Raw genomic sequence first — 19,962 nt, forward strand, 5'->3', positions numbered from 1 at the left:
TTTTTTACTTTTTGTAGAGATGGGGTCTTGCTATGTTGCTGAAGGTGGTCTTGAACTCCTTGCCTCAAGGGATCCTCTTGCCTTAGCCTCCCAAAGCGGTGGGATTACAGGCATGAGCCACCATGCCCACCTGTTTTTTATTAAGTTGACAAAGTTTTCCTCTATTCTTAGGTTGCTGAGAAACTTTATCATGGACGTTGAATATTGTCAAATGCTTTTCTGGGTCATTTGATATTATTACATAGTTGTTCCCCTTTTGCCAGTCATGGTGGTGGATTTTTTATCAATTATCATTAATTGATATTTGAAGGTTGAACCAGCCTTGAATATCTGGAATAAATTCCACTTGGACCTGGTGCATAATTTTAAAAATACATTGTTGGATTCAATTTTCTAATGTTTGTGGACAATTTTTGGAATTTTTATACATCAATAATTATGTCATTTATGAACAAAGACACTTTTATTGAAGATTTTAATCTGTATTCATCAGATAGATTGGCCTGCATCTTTCCTTTTAGTAATATCTTTCTATGGTTTTGGTGTCAGGGTAATTCTGGATTCATAGAATGAGTTAAGAAGTGTTTTCTCTGATTTCTACTCTATTTTTTTAAATTGAATTTTTTTTTTTTTTTTGTAGAGATGGGGTCTCCCTCTGTTACCCAGGCTGTCTCAAACTCCTGGCCTCAAGCAGTCCTCCCACCTTGGCTTTCCAAAGCACTGTGATTATGGGCATGATGATTCTGTTTTCTAAATGACAGCAGAGACAATTTGTATTTTTTCTTCCTTAAATGTTTAGTAAGATTCGTCAGTAAAGTCATCTGCTCCTGGTGATTACATTTTAAGAAGGTTATTAACTGTTGATTCAATTAATTGTATAGATATTGGGCTTTTAGCTTGTCTACTTCTACTTATAGGAATTTTGGTAGCCCATGTCTTTCCATAAATTGCTTATTTCATCTAAATGATTAAAATGAGTTGCATTGACATAGCATTGTTTGTAGTATTCCTTTAATATCTTTTCAATGTCCGTGGGGTCAGTAGGGATGACCCTTGTTTCATTTCTAACGTTGGCAATTTATGTGTGCATGTCTCTCTCTTTTTTCTTGATTAGCTAGGTTAGAAATTTATCAATTTTGTTCATCTTTTCAAAGAACCAGCTTTTGGTTTCACTGCTTTTCTCTATTGCTTTTCCATTTAAATTTTCATTGACTTTGACCCTAATTTATGTTACTTCTTCTCTTCTGCTTGCTTTAGGCCTAAATTGCTTAAATTCTTCCTATAATTTCCTATAGTGTAAGTTTGGGCTATCAATTTCAAATCCTTTTTCTTTTCTAAAATATACATGTAATGCTATAAATTTTCCTTTAAGCACTACCTTTGCTGCATCTCACAAATTTAGATAGGTTGTACTTTCATTTTCACTTAGCTCAAAATATTTCTTAATTTATCTTGAGACTTCTTCAACATGTGTTCCAAACATTTGTGGAAATTTCAAGCTATCTTTCTAGTATGGATTTTCAGTTTAAATCCATTGTGGAAGCATATTTTGTATGATTTATGTTCTTTTAAGTTTTTTAAGGTGTGTTATGGGCAAGAATATTTTTTATCTTGGTACATGTCCCATGTAAGCTTGAGAAGAATCTGTATTTGGCTTTTATTGGATGGAGTATTCTGTAGATGGATATGTCAATCAGATCAAGTTGACTGATAGTGCTATTTTTGTCAACTACATCATTATTGATTTTCCTCCTGCTTGAGCTATCAATGACTGACATGACAGTGTTGAAATCTCTAGGTATAATATTGGATTTGTCTGTGATTACTTTGACTTCTATCTGTTTTTGACTCATGTATTTTGAAGCTCTGTTGCTAGCTACATATTCAGGATTGTCATATCTTCTTGAGGAATTGACCCCGTTATGATTATACAATATCCATTTTTAATCCCTGATAATTTTCCATCTTCTGACATCTACTTTGTCTAAAATTATTACAGCTACTCCAGCTTTCTTGGTTTGCATGGTGTATTTTTCTCTACTTCCTTACTCTTAACCTATCAGAGTCTTTACGTTTAAACTTTGTTTCCAATAGACAGTGTGTAGTTGAGTCTTGTTTTTTATTCATTCTGATAATCTCTGCCTTTTAATTGGTATAATTAGACCATTCACATTTAAAGTGCTTATTGATAGATACATTGATTAATATCAACCATGCTTGTAACTGCTTTCTATTTGTTGCCAGAAACAATTTTTTCTGCCTCTCTGGTTTTAATTTAGCATTTCATATGATTCCATTTTATCTCCTCACTTAGTGTATTAATTATGCTTCTTTAAAAAAGGTTTTCAGTGGTTGCCCTAGAGTTTGCTATATACACTTTTAACTAATTTAAGTTCACCTTAAAATAATACCTTTACACTTCATGTGTAATGCAGCTATTTCACAGCAGAATATTCCTAAGTCCTCCCTCCTATCTCTTGTGACATTGTTTTCATTCATTTCACTCATGATCCCCCAACACAATGTTATTATTTGCTATTAAATTGTGTCTCCTCAAATTCATATGTTGGAACCCTAACCACCATTGTGATTGTGTTTGTAGGTAGGGCCTAGAAGGAGGCGATTCAGCTTAAATGAGGTCATAAAGATGGGTCTCTGATCTGATGGGACTGGTGTCCTTACAAGAAGAAATTCCAGAAAGCTCCTCTCCTTTCTCTTTCCCCACATGAATGCACCAAGGTCCAGTCACGTGAGGAAAAGAAACTTCCTGCCTCCGGCATTTCCTGGTAAGAACAAGAAGAGTCCTTACCAGAAAATGAGTCAGCTGGAACCTTGATGCTGGGCTTTCAAGTCTCCAGAACTACAGGAAAATAAATTTCTGTTGTTTAAGACACCCAGTTTGTGGTATTTTATCATGGTAGCCTAGGCAGACTAAGATGTTATTATTACTTTAAACAATCTGTTATCATTTAGATTAATGAAGAATAAGAAAAATAAAAGATTTTCTTTTCATTTGTCTTCTCTGATGATTTTAAAAAAAATGTAGATCCAGCTTTCTGACATCTGTCATTTTTCTTCTGACTGAAGAAAATTTCTCACAGAGCAGGTCTGAGAGCAGCACATTCCGTCAGTTTTTGTTTATTAAAATCTTTATTTCTCCTTCACTTTTGAAGGATACTTTAGCTGGATATAGAATTCTAAGTTGTCTTTTCCCCATTCAACACTTTAAATATTTCACTCAACTATTCTTGCTTGCATTGTTTCTGATGAGAAGTCTGCTTACAATTCTATAATTCTTCCTCTAGAGGTAAGGTTTTCCCCACCTCTGTCTTCTTTCAAAATTTTCTCTTTATCTTTGGTTTTCTGCAGTTTGCACATGATATACCTAGATGTAACTTTTTGGTGTTCTCTGAACCTCCTGGGCCTGTAGGTTGATAAATGTCATTAATTTTGGAAAGTTCTTGGCCATTACTACCTCAAATATTGTCCCCCATTCTCTTTTTTCTCCTTGCATTTTAATTGCATGTACCTGACATCTTCTGAAATGTTCCCACACTTCATGGGTATTCTGTTTTGTTTCTATTGTTCTTTTTTTCTTCTCTTTGCATTTCAGTTTGGGAAGTTTCTATTGATGTATCTTCAGGCTCACTAATTCTCTGCACAGCCATGTCCAGTCTACAGATGGGCGCATCTAAGGCAGTCTTCATTGTTGTTAGAAATGTTAGCATTTCCTTTTGATTATTTCTTAGAATTTTTATTTTTCTGGTTTCATTATCAATCTGTTTTTGCATGTTTTCTACTTTTTCCCAATAGAGTCCTTAATGTATTAATCATAGTTATTTGAAACTCCCTGTCTGATAATTTCAACATCTGCGTCATATCTGAGTCTGGTTCTGATGTTTGCTATGTCTCTTCAGACTGTGTGGTTTTTCTTTCTTCCTTTTTGGTGTCCTTTTAAATTTTTTGTTGAAACCAGTCATGGTGTATCAGGTAGCAGGAATTGAGCTAAGTAGGCCATTAGTGTGAGGATTTATGTTAATTTTACTTAGAGTTGGTCTGTGTTTAATGTTTGTTATATCTGTAGGTGCCAGAGATTTCAAATTTCTTTAGGTCTTTATTTTTTCCCCACCCTTGACTTTGAACTTCTCCAAGCCTTCCTCAGAGAGAGTACTGTTTCTTGGAGCCCTTTCAGCTGTAATTCACTGCTGTTATGCTGGAGCCCTGTTGGTGAGGTGGTAAATTGTGGGAAAAGGGGAGTGTTCTATATAGTCTTCAGATTAAATCTCAGTCTTCCAGGGGGTCCTGTGTCTGGCCTGTGACCTTCACAACTGTTTCTCCGACCTGTAGGTGAGACAGGAAAGCTAGAGGGGGCTGCAGTGAGAGAATGCCCTTCCCCAAGCTGGGATAAGGCTGGGCAGTCTTTCCCCTGGGGAATGGGCCTTCGTTATGGAGAAGGCTCTGGTGGTTTGTTGTTGCTGTTGTTGTTGTTGTTATAAGAATTACTCTTCCTCTCCTTGTTAGAGCCAGGAGAGGCTCTTTCTAGAATCTTCTCAATGAGAACTTGGGGATTCCTGGAGGCAAAGCCCATGAAATTGTGGAGTCCCCCTAAGATTGCAGCCCTGGGAGTTTCTCACTGAGAGCTGGTCTATATTCACCAGTTAGCAATTTGTCAAAATTGCCATGTAACTGTTCTACTAGTTCTGGCTCCGGCAGCTTCTGCTCTGGGTAAGTGGAGCTTGGCTGTTACTCTCTAGGTTCATCTGTCTCTCCAGATTTGGGGTGGTAATTTACCTTGAAAACTCAGTTCTCTGATGGGTCCATGAAAAGTCATTGATTTTCAGTTTGTCCAGCTTTTTGTTGTTGTTGTTGTTGTATGGACGGGAGTGACAACTTCCAAGCTGTTTACGTGACAGAACTGAAACTGGAAGTTTATGTATTTTTCATATCATAGAATGATTTTTCTCTTTTGATGTGTTCTCTCTCTCTCTCTTTTTTACAGACCACAAAGACAAATTTTCAGGGAGGGAACAAACATTATTCAGCAGTGGAGTGTCTGATCCTCTGTGGTGGGGCTGACATTTATTTCATTTGTCCTAACACTTCTCTGCCAGATAAACTGACGTCCCCAGCCAATAGTAGAGACCAGTGAGGCTCAGCGAGGTTGGGTCATCAGCTCAAAATCCAAAATCACACCACCCGTGAGTGACAAATCTGAGATTTAAACATGGCTTTCTTGGCTCAAATGTCACGGCCATCCCAATGAATCTAAGCCACTAGCTGCTCTCACTATTGTCTTTGGTTGAGATGCCACTGAACGAATAAAAATGACCACCTTTCTAGGTGCTCCTCACGTCCAGCCTAGCAGGTCATATCTTGGAATTTTTCAATATCAACTGTGAGACTGGGCCAAGGCTTCCAAAGACATTGGTTTTATTCCCGGGCGTGGAGATCTGCAAACTTCTGTAAAGGATATACAGTAAGTATCCTCAGTGCTGTGGGTCACATGGTCTCTGTGGCAACTGAACTCCATAGTTGGGTCCAAAAGCATAGACAATATGTAAATGAATAGGCATGACTATGACTCAATAAAACGATTTATGGACACTGACGTTTATATTTCTTTTAATTTCCACACATCACAAAATAGTATGCTTCTTTTGATTTCTTTCTTTCTTTTGAGACAGAGTCTTGCTCTGTTGTCCAGGCTGGAGTGCCTTGGTGCGATCTCTGCTCACTGCAACCTCCGCCTCCCCCATTCAAGTGAACCTCCTCCCTCAGCCCTCTGAGTAGCTGAGATTACAGGAACCCACCACCATGCCTGGTTAATTTTTGTATTTTTAGTATAGATGGAGTTTCACCATGTTGGCCAAGCTGGTCTCGAACTCCTGGCCTCAAGTAATCTGCCCTCCTTGGCCTCCCAAAGTGCTGGGATTACAGGCATGAGCCACTGTGTCCGATGCTTCTTTTGATTTTTCCTTGATTGTTAAACTGGTATTAGCTTAAAAAGTGCACAAGCATAGGTGGCTTGCAGAATTTGGCCCGCAAGCTGTAGCTGGGCCATCCCTTGCTCAAAACCTCACAGAACTCAGTGCTAGGTTTAGGATGAGGGCTAAGGGCTGCACTGGAGGGGTGACTAAATCTTTGAAAGTATTTAATAGAATAGTTGCAGAGAAATAATGATTGGCAGTAATAAACAATTATAAGACAAACACTGTGCCAAGTACTTTATAGATATTATCTGTCTCAATTATCTGCATGGTCTTTAGAAGAAGATGTAATCAAATGCCCATTTAACAGATGAGAAATCTGAGGCTCAGCGAGTCACATATGAAGTGAGAGAGCAGAGATTCAGGCTGTCTGAATGGCTCCAGTCGGTTTCATTTTGGGGAGTGGGTGCAGGTGGGTTGGGAATGTAATGGGGTGTGAATCTAGGACAGGATCTCTATCATATATTAAAAGGATGAACATAAAAGCTCTTCTCTGAACTCGGAAGCTGGGGCACTCCTGTTTTGCAGATTTCCTGGGCTCATTCTCTTCGTGGTGACTCCAGGATTGTGAGGACCACACATCTCCTCATCTTCGAGACAGTCTGTTTTCTCTGAATGATCATCTTGGAGCCTACCTGGTTTGGTTAGATGCGTGACAGCATAAGAAGCAAATTGCCGAGCCCCTGAACACCATTGTGAGCATTGGAATCGTGTGTCTTATTACTGTTAAATGGCAAGTAAGCCACCAGTGCTGGAGAACGTGTAATTTCACGTATAATTTAAGGGAAGCATGCATCCTGGCGCCTTAGTCTGGGTAACAGCTTCCTGCTTTTGTACAAGGCGCTTTGCACATTAAAGTAATTGCAGAAACTTATGAGGACGACAGGAAAGTTTACTCTTCCTCTTTACGAAGAAAACAAATGTGTTTTTCTGCAGACTCTGCCAAGGCTCGGTTTTAATGATCTCGCAGATGGAGCCGGCACATGTGAGCCCGTGGGTGCAGCTGTCTGCTTTCTCCAGCCTGAGGGGCGTGTGACTGCAACCATAGCACCGTGTCGGCAGCACTTGTCTCTCCAGCACAGCGTCTCTCCTGCAGCACCACACTCCTAACCCACCATGCCACTTAAAGGGAGGAGGGTATGAGACCTGCTGCGAGACGAGAATGAGAAACACCCCAGGGGATAGGCAATTGGCAAAGCTGACAGTTTTCTCACTGTTTCACCGCCATTGGGGTTGGAGTCCCTTGCATGTGCCCTACCCCTGCTGAAGTGGGTGTCCCTAAGCAGTCCATGACTCAGGTGGGATAATCAGGACAGAGCCTTGCTTTTCCCCACTACCCCCACCTGGCTAAATACACACTCCATCAAATAAACCATGAAGCAGCAGAGGGAGGGGTGGCAATTTGCTTTTGAAAATTCACACGTCCACGAGGGTTTTAACTACTTTGGCTCTATGTGCAATTGCTCTTTCCATCAATTGCTTATTGTTTGGAACTCAACCAGAGTTCAAAACTCAGGTGCATTCCTTCACTGACCCAGCTTCAGTATTAATAGTTGAGAGGAAAAGAAAGCAGACATTTAAACAAATTTAGGGCTGGGGTTCATGAAGAATACACTATTCAAAGTTGTGTTAAGTTTCCTATTTCTATTATAATGAATGACTACAAACTGAGTGGCTGAAAACAACGTAAATGTATTGTCTTACAGTTCTGGTGTCAGCAGGGCTGTGCTCCTTCTGGGGGCTCTAGGGGAGAATTCATTACCTTGCTTTTTGCAGTTGGCAGGATTGCCTTCTTCTGAGGCTTCTTTCCTTGGCTTGTAGGTGGCTGTCTTCTCGCTGTGTCTGTCATAGTTGCCCCTCTGTGTGTGTGTCTGTGTCCAGATTTCCTCTTCTTGTGTGGACCACCAGTCGTATTGAATTTGGGCCCACTCATATGCACTCATTTTAACTTAATTACCTCTGTAAAACCCTATCCCTTAATACAGTCACATTCTAGGGTAGGGGGGGTTAGGGCTCCAACATAAGAATTTGGGGGACACAATTTGACCCCTCACACTAGTTCTGTCCTCTCCTCTGAGAACCTGGTGCCTTTTGTACACACCTTCAAGCAGCCAACAGAGACCATCTAGGCCCTGAACACCACATCCACATTCCTAGGAGAGGATAAGGAGACCAGCCTCATGCTAGAGGCCAAAAAGTTAAGGGTCCAATAGTGTGCCAGTCAGGGGAGTCCAAATGCTGTGACAGACAACCCCCAAATCTCAGAGGCTGAACACAATCACAGCCCAGTATATGGTGGCAGGGGTGCTGCTTCACGCAGCCATTCAGGGATCCAGGCCCTCGTAGCAACTGTCTGTAGTAAACTGGGAAGTTGGACAGGCTTTGTCTGAAAGCACGGCTGTGCTCAGCTTGGATTTCACAAGATAAGGTCTTGAGAACGGATGTTTGATCTTGACTCTGAGGGGCACAGTCCCCATTGCTACTTTCAGTTATTTCACAAAGGGCTCATTTCCTCTTCCAGCTAATGAGCTCCCAAGGGGGCACAACTAAATGACTCACCAAATATCCCTTCTTGAGGGTGACCAGCTATTCTGGTTTTCCTGAGACTGAGGAGGACTCCAAGAGGCAGAATTTTAAGTTTTAAAATTGGGAAAGTCCCAGGCAAGCCAGGATGAGTTGGTCAAGCCACTGTTTGTTGAAATACATATTTTCAATAACTGAGATAACTCTGATTCACCACCCTGGAATTAAGGGGAAGCAGAAGGAGCTCTAGGCACAACCACACCTGCTATTCTGATGACAAATGCCTGGTTTCCAAATCTCACTGGTCAAACTCTTTTGTTTAGAAGAGTCTGAGACTCACTGGGCCAGGCACCTGCCTAGTTAGTGCTTTTTAAAAAATGCGAATAGGTCTCATCATTGAGAAATTTCAACCCAGAAGACAACCATCTAACTTCTATTGAAAAATCAAGAGAGCTGACAGTGCTGGGCTGTATTTCCATGTGGCAACGGTTATCTGGAGCTGGGCAGAAGTTTCCACTTTAGATGGGGCCTGAGCTTCCCCGCTGCACCGCTTACCACCATTTGCTGTTTTCTCTCATGTCTAGCCCACTGACCGTGACGTCACCAACCTGACCGCTGAGGCCATTGAGTTTGCAATGGATGGAGTTTTCTTAACTGTGACCCAATCAACCTTGGAAGAAGGAATCCCAGTCTTGGATTGTCTCTCTGGAAACACTAACTCATAAACTTCAGCTCCATCTCAGTTCCTAGGATCTATTTTGCTTTCAAGGGGAGAAAGAGGTCAGGAAAGAGGCCGCTGGTTGGGCAAAAGTTTAGAAACCATTTCCTGCTAGTGCTGTGGAGTCAATCAAGACCACGGTCTCCTTCCGCCAGCATCATGACGTGCAGCCAGTCCTGGGAAGCCGGGGCATTTCTGGAAGCTCAAACGGGAGCCGTTCACGTGTCATTTTTCTTAGCAATAAGGGTTCCGCTTCATTTCAGGCTTGTCTTGAGAGGCAGAAGTTTCTATTTATCAGCCAACAAAGGCTGAAGCGTTGGTGCTTTGCAGCCGGGGACTGGGGTTTGGATTGTGTTCTAGGCCCCACAGTATGCACGCCTTTCACCCCAAATCAAAAGCAAGAGGGAAAAAGGGAAGATTGTGGTTGAAAAAAAAAAAAAACACAAACTGGAGAAACACTGAGAAAATATTGTCCTAGTTTGTTTCTAAAGGATGTGCCTTTCTGGTAGTGCTCAAAAAGAGGCTGTAAGTTTTCCTGACTCCAATTAACCCTCAGGGCACACTGACAGTCCAGGGAGGGCCCCAAGCACAGCTTTGACATAGTACTATTTCACATAGGGAAGGGCAGAATGTGTAGCAACAGGGGCTCTCAGCCAGTGGGGACAAAAGTGGTTTTGGGGTTGGGGCGTGGTGGCTCACGCCTGTAATCCTAGCACTTTGGGAGGCCGAGGCAGGCAGATCACATGAGGTCAGAAGTTCAAGATCAGCCTGGCCAACATGGTGAAACCTCGTATGTACTAAAAATACAAAAATTAGCTGGGTGTGGTGGTGCATGCCTGTAATCCCAGCTACTCAGGAGGCAGAGGCAGGAGAACTGCTTGAACCAGGGAGGCGGAGGTTGGAGTGAGCTAAGATGGCACCATTGCACTCCGGCCTGGACAACAGAGCAAGACTCCATCTCAAAAAAAAAAAAAAAAAAAAAAAAAAAAAGTGGTATTGGGAGATGTTTACTGACTGAACAGATGTTTGCTCCGCATCTTCCAGTTGCTGGCACCATGCAAGGCCCAGGGTTACAGTGGCATTTGGGGCAGGTGCTGTCCCAGCAGACTCTGAGGTGAGGATTAGGACATGTCCCAGGAGATGCCACTCAGGGAGGGGAACCAGAACAGGGACGGAGAGGAAGCCAAGCAGGGGGTGACTTCAGTGTCTCCCATTCTCCTGCCTGATCCCGGGGAGAGCCCTGGCATATAAATTTCCCCCCTCCAGAGTTGGCCTAATCAGAGTGGGTGCTGCTGGTCTCACCTCACCAGCCAGTCACTGACCGTGGGCATGGTGTGGCAGCATGCAGGTTGCCCACAGGGTACTCCTCTGAAGTTTGGGTCTCCTTGGCAAAGCTCGGGATGTGAGGGGTGGGCACACAGAGGTGAGAAAGAGATCTGGAGGTAACTGCGTGGGGGTACCCGTGCATCCCCAGCAAGTACAAGTGAAAACAGCCATGGCCCCTGTCCTAGTCACTTCTGTTGCAATAACAGATGGGGCGGCTGAAACAACAGACACATATTCCCCACAGTGCAGAAGGCTGGGAAGTCTGAGATAAGGGAGGTGGCAGATTTTGTGGCTGGTGAGGGCCCACGTCCTCCGTCCAGTTGGCTGTCTTCTCCCATGACAGAAAAGAGTGAGAGAGAGAGAACACTCCAGGGTCTCTTTATAAGGGCACTAATCCCACTGATGTGAGCCTCACCCTCATGACCTAATCACCTCCCCAAAGCCCCGCCTCTTAATAGCATCACACTGGGGGTTAAGATTGCAACATAATGAATTTTAGGGGGACACACACATTCAGTCTATATATAGCATTCCACCCTGGATCCCCCAAATTCAAGTCCTTCTCACATGCAAAATACATTTACCACATCTCAGTAGCCCCAAGAGTCCCAATATCAACTCAAGTCTAAAGTCCAAAGTCTTCCCTAAATAGCATCTAAACCACTATGTGTGAGACTCAAGGTATGACTCATGGCGAGACAAAATTCCTCACCAGATGTGAGCCTGTGAAGCCAAACAAGTTATGTACTTCCAAAATACAATGGTGAGTGAGCATAGGACAGACATTCACATTCCAAAAAAGAGAGAAAGAAATAGCAAAGGAGGAAGGGGTCAGATGGGTCCTCAGCAAGTTCAAAATCTAGCAAGGCAAGCTCCATGAGATCTTAAGATCAAGAATAATCTTCTTTAGCTCAATGCTTTGCCTTCTAGACCCACTGGGGTGGTAACAGCACTGTCCCTACCAGCTTAGCAGGGTGCTTCCCATGCTGTGGCTCTCAGGAGGGGCCCCCTCCTGATGCAGCCGTCTGTTGGGATTGGGGGATCCTGCTGGGCCACTGTGGCTTCACTGGGTGTTGGTTCCATCCTTTGCAATCAAGATGAAGGCAGCCCTCTCCACCTTTGCAGTCGAGGTGGAGGCCATGCACTCTGGGCCTGTAGTGGGAGTGGCCGCTCTGGTGACCGCTGAATCACCTTTGGGGTCCTTCTTTCCTTGTGTTGAAGAAAGCTGCATGTTCACATCTGAAGAATTCTGTGATCTGGTTCTGTGGGGTCTAAGAAGTCCTATAATCTTCGTTTTGTCCTGTTACCTCTTTTCCTTTAGTCCTAGATAGCAGTGCTTCTGCTGGTACAATTCCATCTTTGCTCCTGGCTTTTACTGAGATGGTTGATCAAGCCCATGGTTCATATCCATACTAATCTTCTTATCAAGTAGTCACTGAGCCACATCCTTAACATTCTCCTCCAAACAAGCTTTCTCATTTTTTTGCAGTAGGGATAGGTTGACAATTTCCCAACCCTTTAAATTCTGGTTCCTTTTTGCCTAATAATTCCGTCTTCAAATTATTTCTTCCTTCACACATTTTATTATAAGCAGTCAGGAGGAATCAAGCCACTTCTTTAACAATTTGCTTAGACATTTTCTTAGCTAAATATCCAATTTCATTGTTCACAAGTTCCACCTTCCATGAAACGCTAGAACATGAACACAATTCAGCCACATTCTTTCCTGTTTTATAACAAGAATGGCCTTTCCTCCAGTTTCCAATAATATGGTTCTCATTTCCATCTGAGACTTCACCAGAATGGCCTTTGCCGTCCATGTTTCTCTCAACGTTTTACTCATGATTACTTAGCTATTCTCGAAGAAGATGGAAACTCCTCTTATCTTTCTGAGCTCCCATCAGAATCACCTTCAAAATTCCCTTCATGGAATTCTAGGCTTTTTCTAGCATGCACCTCAAAACTCTTCCAGCCTCTACCCATTACCCCAGTTGCAAAGCTGTCTGTATTTTCAGATATTTGTTACAACAACACGTTGTTTTTTTGGTATTTTTCTGTTCTAATGAGTTTGGGCTGCTATAACTGGGTGGCTTAAGCAACATAAATTTATTTCTCATAGTTCAGGAGGCTGGGAAGTCTGAGACCGAGGTGTCAGCAGATTCAGTATCTGGTGAGGGCCCTCTTCCTGTCGACCATATTCTCACTGTACTCTAACATGGTGGAAGAAAGCACAAGGCAGCTCTCTGGGGTTCCTTTAATAAGGACATAATTCCATTCATAAGGGTTCTACCTTCATGGCATAATCACCTCTTGCCTCCTAAAACCATCACATTAGGGGATAGGATAAATTGGAAGGGACACAAGCATTCCATCCATTGCAGCCCTTGCCTGATCAGACTTGCCAGGTAGCAGGGGCAGGTAGATGCTCTGTAGAGGACAGAGGGATAGGAGAGCTATTTTTTGAGGAGAGTGGAGTTTACCAGAGACAGAAAATCGAGCAAGAGTTGAGTTAAGGACTTGAGAAGAGACGGCAGGGTAAAGAACATCCCAGATGCAGGGAGGAGTGTGTGCCACCACCGTGCGGAGGGAGGGGGCTCAGTTGAAGCTCACCAGAGGCTGTGTGCATGGAGCTGGGCAGGGAGACCAGGCCAGGAGGTTAAGGGGTCAGCAGGGGCCAGGCAGGCCAGGCTCTCGGGCTGTATTAGGGAAGCCACTGGATGATTCCAAATGGAGGGACTCCAAGGCCATTTTCAGAGATGGTTCTGGGGAGATTGAATCGGAAGGGACTGGAGAAGGGATGAAGGGCCTCTTCACAGCCATGACCAAGCTGACAAGAAGAGGGTTAGGGTAATCATGCCCCTGGCAGCTCCTGGGACCCTTGCATATCTTCAGTACCCAGAGAACAAGACCCTCCATTATGGGTTGAATTGTGTCTTTCTAAATTTGTATGTTGAAGTCCTAACCCCCACTACCTTGGGATGTGCCCTTATTTGGAAATAAAGTTGTACAGATGTAACTAGTTAAGATGAGGTTGCTAGGGTGGGTCGCAATTCAGGATGATTGCTGTCCCGATTAAAAGAGGAAGCTTGAACACAGACAGGTACACAGGGAGAAAGCCATGTGAATATGAAGATGGCAGTCGACAAACCATGGAGAGAGGCTGGGAACAGCAGGAAGCGACCCTGTTGACACCTTGATTTTAGACTCCTGGCCTCTAGAACCACGAGACAATCCATTTCCAGAGTTTAAGCCACCCAGTTTGGTACTTGGTTGTGGCAGCCCTAACAAGTTAACACATCTGCCAAGTGAGGGAATAATCTGAGTGGCAGAGAAGCCCTCCAGAGGGGCACTTCTTTCCTTTGCCCTGTGGACTCCAGGCTCTGTGCCTGGCGGCAAATGACGCCTCATCACATTGCATATAAATCTACAGGGATTCTGTGGTTTTCCCCCAGCTCTCCATTTCTCTTGGCTTGTCTCAGTCTCCTGTGTTGCCTCTAGCTTGATTAGCTTTACCCATGTGTATTTGGCTTCATTCTTATTTTCTTGAATGTTTTGATAAGTGAGATCTCAAACTGTGATTTTCTGTCCATGTTCCTAATCCTAATCTCTCTATTTCTTTCCCCTCACGATTGTAAGAAATGTGTCCTGATTCAGTGTCACATATGAATTTAAATAACATGCTGCTTTTAAAGGAGTGGGTTTTGTTGGCAGGGGCAAGGTGAGGTGAGGCAGAAGAGGAGAGAGTAGTGTGTCAGTCAGAGAGGTTGGGGTATGTTGCAGTAACAAATATCCCCAAAGACTTTGAGGCTTAAGTCAACTTTGTTAAAATGTTCCCCTCCTTGATGGTCCTATAAATACGTGTTTGCATGATATCAAAGAATGACAGCCTCACTTGGGGTGAGAGTGCCACCTTGCCAACTTGTGCTATCCTTTGCTTTCCATCTCACATTATGGTCTTGGCTACTCTCTCATTTGAAATTATCAAGAAGAGGGAAGGTCTCAGGAACAGCACGTGCAGAGAAGAATCTTCTAACTGCTTGAAGTTGGAGCATAATGGTGGCTTACACAAATCCCTGAACTCCATGTTTCAAAGAAGCCATGCAGTTGTGCTGGGGCTCCCACCACCTCCTCAAACTAACATGGCAGGCATAAAAGGAGCAAGGAGGGCAGGATTCAAATGGCTTAGTCAAGCAGAGGGCAGAAGATTGTTGCTTCTTGAGGATTTCCTTTTACAACAACAAAAAAAATGAGTAATAAAGTTGAATTTGGGGGCAATTTGATTCATTAAAATAAATTATTGGAAGTAATCAGATGAAGAAAGTGCTGTTTTTAATTTTTTCAAGGGCATTGGCTGAGGAAACTCATCTTTCCCTCTCTCTTTTAAACATGGTTCTCCTCCAACTGGCACTCAACATTTTGATAACGTTTATCATGGGTTTTCTATTATTCAAAGAGTAATATAGGTCCACTAGAAAAATAGAGAAAAGCAAATTAATCTCACCTCCTAAAGACAACCTCTGTAAACACTTTGCTGTATTTTTCATTTTTTTCCTATGTATTTTGTAAAGTGGGCATCATACTCTGCCTGCAGCTCAGGCCTGTATTTTCTTTCATTTAACATCCAGTTATAAATACCTTTCTCTATACATAAACATTAGTAACATGATTTTATAACATGATTTCTGAAATTCTGTTATGTGGATGTACCCAAGTATATAAAGATAAGCCTTTATTGTTGGACACTTAAGCTGTTTTCAATTTTTGCTGTCATAAATATTAGCACTGGATCAAAATCTTATGTGTGTCTCTAGTTAAGAGGAATCACTGTTTAAAGCCTCGAATTTCTGGCTTTGCTCTCCCCAAAGAAATGTGCTCCTTTACTTCTACTCTTTGGTTGTGAGGAGTGGATGAGCTGAACGCCTTAAGAAATGTACACGTGAAAGTCATGATATCAGCAGCTTCTCACGTTTTACACACTTTGCGTGTATTACCTCATTAGCCCTTAGAGATGCCCTATGACAGAGGGGTTATCAGTACCCTTTTTTATAGATGGGAATCAGAGCTGAACAGAGACCTGGAAAGAGAAGTGCCAGAACTGGGGTTTGAACCAGGATTCAAACCTGGCGGTCTGGCTCCGGTGTGTGTGCTCCCAACCACCGTGCCATGTGGCCTCTCAGAACGGCTCCCCACAGGTGACGCATCTGCAAGTGGTGGGAATCTCACGCATCGTGAGATTGAACTGGAAGGTTGGAAGGAGCCGTTGAGGACATTTTACAAGGCTTTGTCCCATGACCAGCTGAGGTCTGATTCATCATGAATCCTAAAAGCTCATTCCGGAAGTGCCAGAAATGAACAGAGCTACTGAGTCTCTCTGAGTGCCTGGTCACCGAAGAGCCTCCTCCTCTGCTCTGGGAGGTGGGAAGCTTCATCCTCTTACCACCATCACCACCTTCATCATCGCTATATATATTTACGTAAAGGAAGATCTATTAGGAGGGGTTGGATCATGCGATGATGAAGGCTGAGAAGTCCGGCCATCTGCCGTGAGTGACTCCAGACTGAGTCCGAAGGCCTGACCAGCAAGGGAGGCGGTGGTGTAAACCTCAGTCCCAGGGCAGAAGGAGCCCAATGTCCCAGCTCAAGCAGGAGGGCAGGAAGAAAACAGGGTGACTTTCTCATTCCTGCACCTTTTTGTTCTATTCAGCCCCTCAGTGGTTTGAAAGATGCTCAGCCGCAAGGGGACGAGCCATCTACTTTACCGAGTCTGCCAATTGAAACGCTCAGCTTATCTGGAAACACTCTCACAGACACACCCAGAACGACATTTGATCGGGGCAGCCCTCGCACTTGGGTGGACCCATCCAGTTAACCATCACGAATCCTGTTTCCTTTCTGGAGGCAGGTCCAGAGTCCCCACTGACGCTCCTGGCAAGCCCAGGGCAGAAGCAGATTTGCTTTTCAGGATGTGTCAACTGAAGACGGGGATTGTCCTGGACTCTGTCTTGGTGACATGCCACCCCTAGGTAGTCAGGGTTCTGGGAGCTTGCCCACCACTGAGTGAGGTGGAGAGACAGAGGAGCACACGTCAGCCAGACCATGTAGACCAAAGATGGTGAGGAGAGGGTCTCCCCTAAGAGGCCCAGGAAGTTGTTACCAGCGGAAAAATGGGAATGGAGCAAGCAAAACCAGATGTCCTTTGCATCCTTAAAGGGTTTTGAGTAGGCGAGGAAACCATTGAGTTTGCATTTTGGGTAGGATGACTCTGTGATTTCAAGTTTCTTCAGATCAGTAGGGGGTGCACCTTCTATTGGCTGAGCCCCTGAGGGCAGGTGCACCAGCTCATCCCTGACTCATGGTGGGGGCTCAGATGTTCTTTTTTTGTGGTGGTGGTGGTGGGTGGGAATGAATGGCTTCATCTCTGCGTCTCCATCTGTGATTGAGTCATCCATTCACCCTTTTCCCCGGTCCCCACCTTTCAGCATCAGATAATATTGTAACTCTTCGGGTAGCTGTGTGGAAACAGTGGCTTGCCAACCATCACCGTGATTTATCCACTGCTGTGGGCTCCCTGGACAGACCCACAATTAAGAAGAGAAAGCCACACAGCTAAATCTCTGCCGCCTGTGAAACAACATCTATTCCCACATTTTTTTTTTTTTTAAATTTCTTGCCGCCTGTGAGCAGGGTTTATCTAAAGTGATTATAATGGGGTGGAGGCCAGTGAGATTCTTCTCCTGTGGAATGGTGCCATAATGAGGCCAGCTGTCAAGGGGTTCAAATACTGGAGGCATTTTCTAGGCCTTGAAAATGCATGGAATCTGGAGATTCTTGAGCCAAAGAGAGCCCAGCTGTGGTCATTTGCCAGTGACCTCAGGCACTTGGAGCATGCCTGGGCTGGACAGAGTGGCCTCTGGAGTTCTCAATCCAGGCTCTCCCAAAACACTGCCTGCAGCACACAGTGTGGTGCCAAGTAACAGAGAACCACAAACTGAGAATCTCATCCCTTTCTACATTCGTTGTCATCTTCTTCTTCTTCTTCTTTTTTTTTTTTTTTTTTTTTTTTTGAGATGGAGCCTTGCTCTGTCGCCCAGTCTGGAGTGCAGTGGCGTGATCTTGGCTCCTGCAACCTCTGCCTCCTGGGTTTCAGCGACTCTCCTGCCTCAGCCTCCCGAGTAGCTGGGACTACAGGCACCCACCACCATGCCTGGCTAATTTTTGTATTTTCAGTAGAGATGGGGTTTCACCATATTGGCCAGGCTGGTCTTGAACTCCTGGCCTCAGGTGATCCTCCAGCCTTGACCTCCCAAAGTGCTGAGATTACAGGTGTGAGCCACAATGCCTGGTCCCTTTTTCCATTCTTCTGAATCCCTCTAGTGATCTCAAAGAGAAAGTCCCAGCTTAGTGCTAATATGCCTTTAACTCCCCGCTAACATTGACCATTGACTATGAAAGTTCTGAGTATGGAGTTTATTTTGAAGTTGATTTTAACAGAGAGGGAGTTGGACGTGGCTCAGAACCTTCAGGTGAGGATGTCCCACTGTGTGTAGAACGTTTTACTCTACCTCATGGGTATTTTCTGTGTATCAAAAGTGATATTTCTTTTTCATTTAAGATAAGAATTTAAAATTTACCTTTAAATACATTTAGGAAACAAAGTGAGAGTTGATTGAAGGAACATGCTAGTGTGTGGGGTGAGAGGGAAGGATGTGTGCCATGCAGCCTTGCCTTTGGTTGCAGAGTGCGACACGTCACCGGTAAGCACCCATTGTGGTGCAGGACCAGCAGGGCACCGTCACCTGGGAGCTGGTTAGAAATGAAGATCCTCTGGGCCAGGCACGGCGGCTCACGCCTGTAATCCCAGCATCTTGGGAGGCCAAGGCGGGCAGATCACGAGGTCAGGAGTTCAAGACCAGCCTGACCAACATGATGAAACCCCGTCTCCACTAAAAATACAAAAATTAGCCAGGCGTGGTGGTACATGCCTGTAATCCCAGCTACTCAGGAGGCTGAGGCAGGAACATCACTTGAACCTGGGAGACAGGTTGCAGTGAACTGAGAATGCACCACTGCACTCCAGCCTGGGCAACAGAGTGAGACTTTGTCTCAAAAATAACTAACTAACTAACTAACTAACTAACTAACTAACTAACTAAGCAAATAAAGACCCTGGGGCCCCAGGCCAGCCCAGCAGAGTCAGAACCTGCACTTTAACATGGTCCCTAGGTGATTTGTGGGCCGGTTAACATTTGAAGTGCCCTGGTCCAGCGCATTAGATGTGCACTCCTGTCTCCTGGTAGGTGCCTTGAGGTCAGGGGCCCCACTTCTTAAGACCCAGAGCGCTACCAGTACTTTATTTAGTATACATATCTAATCAATTTGGTTAACTGCTGCCCCCCAGCCACTCCTCACAACTTAGCCATCAATAGCAGAGATAATGCAGGCATTTCTGCAGCCAGAAGCAGTGTATGAATGAATGAATGCATGAATGAATTGCCTTAACATTCTTACAAAGCACCCACCATTCCCCAAACAAGATGCCAAAGCTACAGGAATGCAGAGATGATTCAGACAAGGATTCTTTAGGGAAGTCACAGTCTCCTAGGGGAAACAGGCATGAACATGTCATCACAATACAGTGGATGAGTGAAGTGATAGCGCTATGCCGGGCACTCCTGGGAGTGAATGTTAGTTAATCCAGGATAGGGGAAGTTAGGGAGGGCTTCCTGGAGGAGGAGACTCTCCTCGCTGAGTTTAAGATGATGAGCAGGATTTGGACAAAGAGGAGAAGGAAGAGAATTCCAGGCAGTGGACACAGCACAAAGAGAGGTAAGCAGGTGGGAGCAATGCAGGGGTGGATTGGGGCTGGTCTGGAGGGAAGGCAGGGCCAGATCGTGGGAGGTTCCACAGGCCATGGTGTGGAAGATGAGATCTTTAGGGGCTTTTGAAGGGTTGTAAGCAGAGAAAGAAAGAGGTGAGCATGGCCATATGTTTCAGCAGGAGACACCCGGGCTCAGGGTGGGAGACGGGGTGACAAGGGTGGTGGGTGGAGGGGACCGACCCACTGTGGCCCTGCTGCTGGTCCAAGTGAGAGGCAGCGGAGGCTTGAACTGGGCACATGCAGAGGAAGGGACAGGGCCGGGCAATCCTTTCTTCTTCCCTGGGTTCTAAACCATGGGGAGTGCTCCTCTCTGCTTCAGCTGAGATGTATTCGCTTCTTTGCTCAGCCTGCAGCCAACCCCAAATGTCACAGGCACCTCCTTGCAGCAGCCTGCTCTAGTGGCGTTTTCTTGACGCTGAATGTTTGTGGAAAATAACTCCCACACATACCTTGAACTCCTGCCTTCTTATGGGGACTCGAAGTTCAAAATTGCCATTGCTGTGAAGTTTGTGTTATAGAGCACCTTAGGT

At 44.4% G+C, this 19,962-nt stretch overlaps 2 long non-coding RNA genes across 4 annotated transcripts in view; both read left to right on the forward strand.

Annotated features, from left to right (window-relative positions):
• The first annotated feature begins 3,012 nt into the window (after nucleotides 1-3,012).
• On the forward strand, nucleotides 3,013-10,454 carry LOC103243665 (uncharacterized). Its single transcript, XR_005234885.2, has 3 exons — nucleotides 3,013-5,476; nucleotides 6,516-7,124; nucleotides 9,095-10,454. It is a non-coding gene; the product is annotated as an uncharacterized lncRNA (long non-coding RNA).
• Nucleotides 10,455-18,928: 8,474 nt separating this feature from the next.
• The window catches only part of LOC119618541 (uncharacterized), a 29,573-nt gene continuing 28,539 nt past the window's right edge, over nucleotides 18,929-19,962 (forward strand). For all 3 annotated transcript variants that reach the window (XR_012089005.1, XR_012089006.1, XR_005234886.2), the window contains exon 1: nucleotides 18,929-19,380. This is a non-coding gene — a long non-coding RNA (uncharacterized lncRNA). The remainder of the gene's footprint in view (nucleotides 19,381-19,962) is intronic.

This window comes from Chlorocebus sabaeus, chromosome 2 (assembly GCF_047675955.1).
Source record: "Chlorocebus sabaeus isolate Y175 chromosome 2, mChlSab1.0.hap1, whole genome shotgun sequence".
Taxonomy (NCBI): Eukaryota; Metazoa; Chordata; class Mammalia; order Primates; family Cercopithecidae; genus Chlorocebus; species Chlorocebus sabaeus.